Raw genomic sequence first — 11,469 nt, 5'->3', positions numbered from 1 at the left:
CCGTATGACATCAATATTTAAATAAGTAAGACAATTAAATCAATTTACAATTTAGTAATTTAGCAGACACTCTTATCCAGAGCGACTTACAGTTAGTGAGTGTATACATTTTTCATACTGGCCCCCCGTGGGAATCGAACCCACAACCCTGGTGTTGCAAGCGCCATGCTCTACCAACTGAGCTACATAAGAAAGACAGGTTCACCACTGCACTGTGAGCAGGGTTCGAACCTGCGCGGGGAAACCCCATTGGATTTCAAGTCCAACGCCTTAACCTCTCAGCCATCACAGCTTCTTAAAATCAGTACAGTAATATGAGATCTGTATGTAAAACATTTACATTTGACATTTTAGTAATTTAGCAGATACTCTTATCCAGAGTGATTTACAATTGCATTCATCTTAAGATAGCTAGATGAGACAACCACATATCGCAGTCAAATAACGGATATATAGCATTTAGCAAAAAAAAACAATTTTAATACACAATTTAAATCTATTAATGAAACATCTGAGAACAGTATTTGTTTACAAACACATTAAGGTATCCATAAGCAATCATTTCTGATGAAAAAAAACACAAATGTGAAAAATTGATGGATATAGCATTTTGGAAATAAACTCTTCATATACATACTACAGCTACTCAAAGTAACACCAAAGATAGGAGCACCATTAGCTTTCAAGGTGAGCAGTTTACCAGAAGGACAATCTCTACTGAAGCATCTCGATTAATATTTCCTAACAACTAGTGATGACAAAGAGAAAAAAAAAAAACACTTTGACCAATGTATGAAAACTATGAAAATTACACTTAAAAGTCTGAAAATCTATTCTGATGGTTAAATGAATATGGTTTGATTTTTTCCATAATTTTCTTTTTTCAACACTTCTTTCATTACCATTATCTTGGTCTAAATGATTGACAAATTGAAATTGGAGAGCAGTGGTGTTCCAAACATAACATATATGATAATAAACATACTGTATAACATGACATGTCATAAACGACAAATATATAAAGGTCAGAGAATGTGTTTCAATTTGGTTCATTATTCTTCCAATGGCAAATGAGAAGACACACTGAAACAATACATTTTGACAACTTTACATACTCTTGAGTTACTAAAAAGAAGGTGTTATATTGCTTTGTTGTACAAATCACAATTGTCGCTTGTGGATATGCTTTTATATAACTTATTTGGCAGCAATTAAACACAATGAGTTGTACAAGTTCTGTCTTGTGTTTCATTTACACTTTACTCCAAGCATCCAGGTAATGGATTAATAATACAGTTGTGGAAACCTCACAATGCTTTAGTTTTGAATGGTTCTACAATGAACAAAAAATATAAACCCAACATGCAACAATTTCAAAGATTTTACTGAGTTAAAGCTCATATAAGGAAATCAGTAAATTGAAATGAATTAATTAGGCCCTAATCTATGGATTTCACATGACTGGGAATACAGATATGCATCTGTTGGTCACCGACACCTTAAAAGAAAAAGAAGGGGCGTGGATCAGAAAACCAGTCAGTATCTGGTGTGACCACCATTTTCCTCATGCAGCACATATAGTTGATCAGGCTGTTGATTGTGGAATGTTGTCCCACTCCTCTTAAATGGCTGTGCAAAGTTGCTGGATATTGGAAGGAACTGGAACACGCTGTCGTACACATCGATCCAGAGCATCCCAAACATGCTCAATGGGTGACATGTCTGGTGAGTATGTAGGCTATGGAAGAACTGGGACATTTTCAGCTTACAGGAATTGTGTACAGATCCTTGCGACATGGGGCCGTGCATTATCATGCTGAAACATGAGGTGATGGAGGCGAATGAATGGCATGACATTGGGCCTCAGGATCTCGTCATGGTATCACTGTGCATTCAAATTGCCATTGATAAAATGCAATTGTGTTCATTGTCCGTAGCTTATGCCTGCTCATACCATAACCCCACCACCACCATGGGGCACTCTGTTCACAATATTGACATCAGCAAACCGCTTGCCCACACAACGCCATCTGTCCGTTACAGTTGAAACCGGGATTAATCCGTGAAGAGCACACTTCTCCAGCATGCCAGTGGCCATCGAAGGTGAGCATTCGCCCTCTGAAGTCGGTTACGACGCCAAACTGCAGTCAGGTCAAGACCCTGGTGAGGACGACTAGCACACAAATGAGCTCCTGAGACGGTCTCTGACTGTTTGTGCAGAAATTCTTCAGTTGTGTAAACTTACAGTTTCATCAGCTGTCCAGGTGACCGGTATCAGACGATCTCGCAGATGAAGAAGCCGGATGTGGAGGTCCTGGGCTGGCATGGTTACACGTGAGGCCGGTTGGACGTACTGCCAAAATCTCTAAAACGACATTGGAGGCGGCTTATGGTGGAGAAATGAATATTCAATTCTCTGGCAACAGCTCTGGTGAACATTCCTGCAGTCAGCATGCCAATTGCACGCTCACTCAAAACTTGAGACATCTGTGATATTGTGATGTGTGATAAAACTGCACATTTTAGAGTGGCCTTTTATTGTCCCCAGCACAAGGTGCATCTGTGTAATGATCATGCTGTTTAATCAGCTTCTTGATATGCCACACCTGTCAAGTGGATGGATTATATTGGCAAAGGAGAAATGCTCACTAACAGGGATGTAAACAAATTTGTGCAAAAAAAGTTGAGAGAAATAAGCTTTTTGTGCATATGGAAAATTTCTGGTAAATTTTATTTCAGATCATCAAACATGTGACCAACACTTAAAATGTTGCGTTTATATTTTTGTCCAGTGTACATTATCTTTCAATATGCTAATATCCTATGCAACTTCAATTTCACTAATGTTCTATGGCCATCTCATTAAACCTTTAGGGGAAAAAATCTAAGGTTCTGTACTCATAAAGCCAGTTTCCGAGACAAAGATTAAGTGGTGTGTATTCATGGATGCCGAGGGTAGATGTACCAAGAAAAAAACATGTTAAATAATTTATCTTTCGTGTCTCTGTGTTTCATCATTTTCCTTCAATTCTCAAGAGGCTGAATGTATCTCACCGGAGAAAGCATCCGAGAGAGCGAAACAGCGCCCCTCTGTCTCCCCAACATGCTGACCACACCGCTCGCATTGCAAAATAAATGTACACATACATGTTAATCAATCATTGCGCGTCAACAAGTCCTGCCTCTCCCATCTCCTCGTTGGTTTTTAGGAGCATTTACCTACGTGGGTGATGGAAAGATGAACTGAGGTACACACTCCAGTCCAGTTGGTGGTGGTAATGCACCTTTAAAGTTGGTTGCCAACCGCCATATAAAATCCAAAGAAGAAGAAGCCTGAAGGAGGAGAGATTACTAGAAACAAACTCGGTTTACCCTTTTATCTGTGGATTAATTGTCAGAGTAGAGGACCTTGTGGATTTCAGGTAAAATAACAACCCAATGATTATATCCCAAGACAAATTAGCTAGCAACAGTAAGCTAGCTAGCTAAATTGCCATACATTTTTAATGCTTTTCGACCTGTTTCCCAAATTAATATAGTTGGTTCAGAGTTCGTTTTGATATTTTCAACCTACGTGTCCTGATCGTGTCTGGTGTGACAATATCAACATTCACACAATGGTGCACGCGCAGCATGTATCCCATCTATCTGAGGCTGTCTTGTCAAAAAGAGTATGACGTTGTTGCCACCCGTATCATTGAATGCAATGGAAGCCACCGAGTAAAACATAATAACTGAAGGGTCCTGGTGAACCCAAAGAAAAGTTTAAAGGGAAGCCAGTTTGGATTGTTGTTCTCCGGTGGCTAGCTAGCTAGCTAAAATTGTCCCTTTTCTAAATTAGCCATGAATGGAGATAGGGATTTGGACTTGTGGCTTTACTTAATTCTCTGTACTCGCTGATTCTGATTCAACCATAAATTCATACATTGTGCCCCTGGACTGAGAGGATAGAAGTTCAATATGTAGCTAGATGTAGTAGGCTAACGTTATCTAGCTGGCTCATCATTGCCCATGAAAGGAAGTGAACTAACATGTTAAAGCAATTATCAAAACACATAGGTTAGTAATATGGCTTTTGTTTTCCTGGCTTCCCCAGTGATTTTATCCATGCTACGCTACCGCTAGTAAGGCTACTTCAATAGAGATTCTTCATGCAGCTTTTTAGTCCAGGACCCAGGACAAGTAGCACCATACCCTGTATACGGCACTCTGGTGCAGACACATTTGTAGTAAATAGCAATCATATATCAGCTGGCTGCTTTGGTTTAGGAGGAAGCAGACCAGCTGTGGAGCAAATGATGCTTTTCCTGTTCCATGTGCTGCATGTGTGAACATGCCGGCTCCTGGGGAGAACTTCACAGCTTTGGCACGATGTTTATAGAACGCTCCTGGGGAAGAACTTCACAGCTTTTGCATGATGTTTGGAGAAGGCTGCTGGAGAGAACCTCACAGCAATGGCACAATGTTTGGAGAAGGATCCTGGGGAGAACTTCACAGCTATGGTACGATGTTTAGAGAAGGCATCTGGGTGAGACAAGGGCTCTGTTTGGGCACTCTGAAGACACATTCGTCCTTACTCCCTTCCTTGAAGAAATGTATAGGACCAACAGTGGCTGGACTGATATAGTTCCAAAATAAGTTCCATTCAAGTATGTGCAATGAGTACCGACACAAATGAATGAAAACTAATTAGGTGCTAACGTAAGCTATATGCTAACATGACAAACTACTATACTCGAACATTTGATGGCTGTGATAAGTCATTCATGGACTAATTTCAAGGTAAGAAGGTTAAGACATTGGTAAAAATCAAAGGCACTTGCACACTTCCCGTCATGGACTTTGGTAGAAACCCCCTCCAGCCAATGCTTACTCCAAATCCAATGCTTTTAAATCCATGATCGGGGAGAAGGGTAGAAAATGCAGACGCAATCAGTCATGGACACAAAGTAGAGATTGGAACCCCAGAGGGACACTCCCTGGCAGACAGACTGGGCCCTGCCACAAGGCTAGTCGGCTGGATGCTTGTGAGTGACATTGAGCCTCAGTCGCAGGGCTGTCTGACCATAAACAAGGATAGCAGCAAACATTCCACAGCTTCAAGGACAAGACTCGAGTGCTCCCCGATACCCCCGTGTAAGGAGGAGGAGGACGTGCGGGAGGCAAACTCGGAGGAGTGCTATCTCCTGGCCCTAAAGATGAACCATGGCCCCTTGTTGGCATGGCCGCCTTTTAGCATTTCTGTGAAGCTTTGTGATTGAGAAGGACAAGTTTGATGTCGGAAACAACAATAGAATTTTCATGATTTAATGTGCGCCAAAGACGGTAAGATGAAAGGTGACGTTCATACTGAGGGGTTGGCGGGACTTTTAAATACCGCAATCATTGACTAGGTCGGGTTGGCGGAAATAAAAGTGCAGGCTTTTGTTGTCAGCAATACCTTTCAGATATAAAGAAAAGGCGGGAAAATCGTTGTTTGATCCCTGGCTTGACATATCACGGGAGGGAATGAATGTAATGACGCCTAGGCTGAGTTCTAATAAGTAATTAAATGTTGAGGGAAAATAAGATTAAAGCCCTGAGGGATGGCTTTAAAGTGGTGATTCACTGCCATTTCTGGATGTCTTATTCTATAGGCTCTGTGCACATGCTAGCTTTATATAACTTCCTGATTGGTTTCTACCGGTGCAGCTGTTCCCGCGTCAACACACAAATGCTAAATACACCTCCATTTTGTCGTATTTATTATCTGGTGAGGAAAAACTCAACAAAAAAAATGTTACGGTTTTGTTTCCACGTAGCATAGCAACTAACAACAAGCTGACATTAGCTGCATGCACCTATCACACTACCGTAGATTTTTAACTAGGGGGTGGCTAAAGTTAGCTGAGGTTTGTAGTTGCTGTTAAAAGATGGAATCCGTATTAGGGGGAAACGGCGCCGCTGTCTTTGTTGTTGTTCTGTTGACGGAAATGGAGGAGAGTAGCATTCAGCAGCGTGGTTTAAAAAATGGCGGTACATATTCTGCTGAACTATATTGCTCGTGCACTGATGTCAGGGTGAGAAACCATCTAACATTAGCGCCTAGATTATATCAGATCCGTGCTAGCCTACACCCACATAGCGTTTGTTTTGGCGGTGTCAAAACTCAAATCCACAAGCAGCTCCTTCCGTTATTTTATCACAGACACTGCCATTGGATGCAACGAAACCACCCGACGTTATCATCCCTTGCAGCATCGTTAGAAGTTCAAACACTCGAATGCGTGATGTTCTGTTGTGTACACCTCCATTAGACTGATACACTATAAATCCCCCCATCCAAATAAACATGACTGATACACTATAAATCCCCCACCCCCATCCAAATAAACATGACTGATACACTATAAATCCCCCCCATCCAAATAAACATGACTGATACATTATAAATCTCCCTCATCCAAATAAACATGACTGATACATTATAAATCTCCCCCATCCAAATAAACATGACTGATACATTATACATCTCCCCCATCCAAATAAACATGACTGATACACTATAAATCCCCCCCATCCAAATAAACATGACTGATACATTATAAATCCCCCATCCAAATAAACATGACTGATACATTATAAATCCCCCCATCCAAATAAACATGACCGATACATTATAAATCCCCCCATCCAAATAAACATGACTGATACATTATAAATCCCCCATCCAAATAAACATGACTGATACACTATAAATCCCCCCTCATCCAAATAAACATGACTGGTACACTTTAAATCCCCCCCATCCAAATAAACATGACTGATACACTATAAATCCCCCCCATCCAAATAAACATGACTGATACACTATAAATCCCCCCATCCAAATAAACATGACTGATACACTATAAATCTCCCCCATCCAAATAAACATGACTGATACACTATAAATCCCCCCATCCAAATAAACATGACTGATACATTATAAATCCCCCCCATCCAAATAAACATGACTGATACATTATAAATCCCCCCATCCAAATAAACATGACTGATACACTATAAATCCCCCCATCCAAATAAACATGACTGATACACTATAAAATCCCCCATCCAAATAAACATGACTGATACACTATAAATCCCCCATCCAAATAAACATGACTGATACACTATAAATCCCCCCCATCCAAATAAACATGACTGATACACTATAAATCCCCCCATCCAAATAAACATGACTGATACACTATAAATCCCCCTATCCAAATAAACATGACAGATACACTATAAACCCCCCCATCCAAATAAACATGACTGATACACTATAAACCCCCCCCATCCAAATAAACATGACTGATACATTATAAATCCCCCCATCCAAATAAACATGACTGATACACTATAAACCCCCCACCATCCAAATAAACATGACTGATACATTATAAATCCCCCATCCAAATAAACATGACTGATACATTATAAATAAACCCATCCAAATAAACATGACTGATACATTATAAATCCCCCCCATCCAAATAAACATGACTGATACACTATACAGTGGGGAAAAAAGTATTTAGTCAGCCACCAATCGTTACAAGTTCTCCCACTTAAAAAGTTGAGAGAGGGCCTGTAATTTTCATCATAGGTACACGTCAACTATGACAGACAAATTGAGAGGAAAAAAATCCAGAAAATCACATTGTAGGATTTTCTAATGAATTGATTTGCAAATTATGGTGGAAAATAAGTATTTGGTCACCTACAAACAAGCAAGATTTCTGGCTCTCACAGACCTGTAACTTCTTCTTTAAGAGGCCTCCTCTGTCCTCCACTCGTTACCTGTATTAATGGCACCTGTTTGAACTTGTTATCAGTATAAAAGACACCTGTCCACAACCTCAAACAGTCACACTCAAACTCCACTATGGCCAAGACCAAAGAGCTGTCAAAGGACACCAGAAACAAAATTGTAGACCTGCACCAGGCTGGGAAGACTGAATCTGCAATAGGTAAGCAGCTTGGTTTGAAGAAATCAACTGTGGGAGCAATTATTAGGAAATGGAAGACATACAAGACCACTGATAATCTCCCTCGATCTGGGGCTCCACGCAAGATCTCACCCCGTGGGGTCAAAATGATCACAAGAACGGTGAGCAAAAATCCCAGAACCACACGGGGGGACCTAGTGAATGACCTGCAGAGAGCTGGGACCAAAGTAACAAAGCCTACCATCAGTAACACACTACGCCGCCAGGGATTCAAATCCTGCAGTGCAAGACGTGTACCCCTGCTTAAGCCAGTACATGTCCAGGCCCGTCTGAAGTTTGCTAGAGTGCATTTGGATGATCCAGAAGAGGATTGGGAGAATGTCATATGGTCAGATGAAACCAAAATATAACTTTTGGTAAAAACTCAACTCGTCTTGTTTGGAGGACAAAGAATGCTGAGTTGCATCCAAAGAACACTCATACCTACTGTGAAGCATGGGGGTGGGAAACATCATGCTTTGGGGGCTGTTTTTCTGCAAAGGGACCAGGACGACTGATCCGTGTAAAGGAAAGAATGAATGGGGCCATGTATCTGAGATTTTGAGTGAAAACCTCCTTCCATCAGCAAGGGCATTGAAGATGAAACGTGGCTGGGTCTTTCTGCATGACAATGATCCCAAACACACCGCCCGGGCAACGAAGGAGTGGGTAAGAAGCATTTCAAGGTCCTGGAGTGGCCTAGCCAGTCTCCAGATCTCAACACCATAGAAAATCTTTTTGGAGGGGAGTTGAAAGTCTGTGTTGCCCAGCGACAGCCCCAAAACATCACTGCTCTAGAGGAGATCTGCATGGAGGAATGGGCCAAAATACCAGCAACAGTGTGTGAAAACCTTGTGAAGACTTACAGAAAACGTTTGACCTGTGTCATTGCCAACAAAGCTTATATAACAAAGTATTGAGAAACTTTTGTTATTGACCAAATACTTATTTTCCACCATAATTTGCAAATAAATTCATAAAAAATCCTACAATTTGATTTTCTGGATTTTTTTTCCTAATTTTGTCTGTCATAGTTGACGTGTACCTATGATGACAATTACAGGACTCTCTCATCTTTTTATGTGGGAGAACTTGCACAATTGTTGGCTGACTAAATACTTTTTTCCCCCACTGTAAATCCCCCCATCCAAATAAACATGACTGATACACTATAAATACCCCCCATCCATATAAACATGACTGATACACTATAAATCTCCCCCATCCAAATAAACATGACTGATACATCATAAATCCCCCCATCCAAATAAACATGACTGATACATTATAAATCCCCCCATCCAAATAAACATGACTGATACATTATAAATCCCCCCATCCAAATAAACATGACTGATACACTATAAATCCCCCCTTATCCAAATAAACATGACTGATACATTATAAATCCCCCCATCTAAATAAACATGACTGATACATTATAAATCCCCCCATCCAAACAAACATGACTGATACACTATAAATCCCCCCATCCAAATAAACATGACTGATACATTATAAATCCCCCCCATCCAAATAAACATGACTGATACATTATAAATACCCCCCATCCAAATAAACATGACTGATACATTATAAATCCCCCATCCAAATAAACATGACTGATACATTATAAATCCCCCCCATCCAAATAAACATGACTGATACACTATAAATCCCCCCATCCAAATAAACATGACTGATACATTATAAATCCCCCCCATCCAAATAAACATGACTGATACATTATAAATCCCCCCCATCCAAATAAACATGACTGATACACTATAAATCCCCCCCATCCAAATAAACATGACTGGTACACTTTAAATCCCCCATCCAAATAAACATGACTGATACATTATAAATCCCCCCCATCCAAATAAACATGACTGATACATTATAAATCCCCCCCATCCAAATAAACATGACTGATACACTATAAATCCCCATCCAAACAAACATGACTGATACATTATAAATCCCCCATCCAAATAAACATGACTGATACACTATAAATCCCCCTCATCCAAATAAACATGACTGGTACACTTTAAATCCCCCCCATCCAAATAAACATGACTGATACACTATAAATCCCCCCATCCAAATAAACATGACTGATACACTATAAATCCCCCATCCAAATAAACATGACTGATACACTATAAATCTCCCCCATCCAAATAAACATGACTGATACACTATAAATCCCCCCATCCAAATAAACATGACTGATACATTATAAATCCCCCATCCAAATAAACATGACTGATACATTATAAATCCCCCCATCCAAATAAACATGACTGATACACTATAAATCCCCCCCATCCAAATAAACATGACTGATACACTATAAATCCCCCCATCCAAATAAACATGACTGATACACTATAAATCCCCCCATCCAAATAAACATGACTGATACACTATAAATCCCCCCCATCCAAATAAACATGACAGATACACTATAAATCCCCCATCCAAATAAACATGACTGATACACTATAAACCCCCCATCCAAATAAACATGACTGATACATTATAAATCCCCCCATCCAAATAAACATGACTGATACACTATAAACCCCCCCCATCCAAATAAACATGACTGATACATTATAAATCCCCCCCATCCAAATAAACATGACTGATACATTATAAATACCCCCCATCCAAATAAACATGACTGATACATTATAAATCCCCCCCATCCAAATAAACATGACTGATACACTATAAATCCCCCCCCATCCAAATAAACATGACTGATACACTATAAATACCCCCATCCATATAAACATGACTGATACACTATAAATCTCCCCCATCCAAATAAACATGACTGATACATTATAAATCCCCCCATCCAAATAAACATGACTGATACATTATAAATCCCCCCATCCAAATAAACATGACTGATACATTATAAATCCCCCCCATCCAAATAAACATGACTGATACACTATAAATCCCCCTCATCCAAATAAACATGACTGATACACTATAAATCCCCCATCCAAATAAACATGACTGATACACTATAAATCCCCCCATCCAAATAAACATGACTGATACACTATAAATCCCCCATCCAAATAAAACATGACTGATACATTATAAATCCCCCATCCAAATAAACATGACTGATACATTATAAATCCCCCATCATCCAAATAAACATGACTGATACACTATAAATCCCCCCATCCAAATAAACATGACTGATACACTATAAACCCCCCATCCAAATAAACATGACTGATACACTATAAATCCCCCCATCCAAATAAACATGACTGGTACACTTTAAATCCCCCATCCAAATAAACATGACTGATACATTATAAATCCCCCCATCCAAATAAACATGACTGATACATTATAAATCCCCCCCCATCCAAATAAACATGACTGATACACTATAAATCCCCCCCCATCCAACTAA

The 11,469-nt window shown here is 39.9% G+C and overlaps 1 non-coding gene across 1 annotated transcript; it reads right to left on the bottom strand.

The window, feature by feature from the left end:
* Window positions 1-210: 210 nt before the first annotated feature.
* trnas-uga lies at window positions 211-292 on the bottom strand. Its single transcript has one exon. It is a non-coding gene; the product is annotated as a tRNA-Ser (tRNA).
* Window positions 293-11,469: the final 11,177 nt, after the last annotated feature.

Source organism: Coregonus clupeaformis, chromosome 14 (genome assembly GCF_020615455.1).
Source record: "Coregonus clupeaformis isolate EN_2021a chromosome 14, ASM2061545v1, whole genome shotgun sequence".
Taxonomy (NCBI): Eukaryota; Metazoa; Chordata; class Actinopteri; order Salmoniformes; family Salmonidae; genus Coregonus; species Coregonus clupeaformis.
This window is presented reverse-complemented; position numbering and strand designations above follow the sequence as displayed.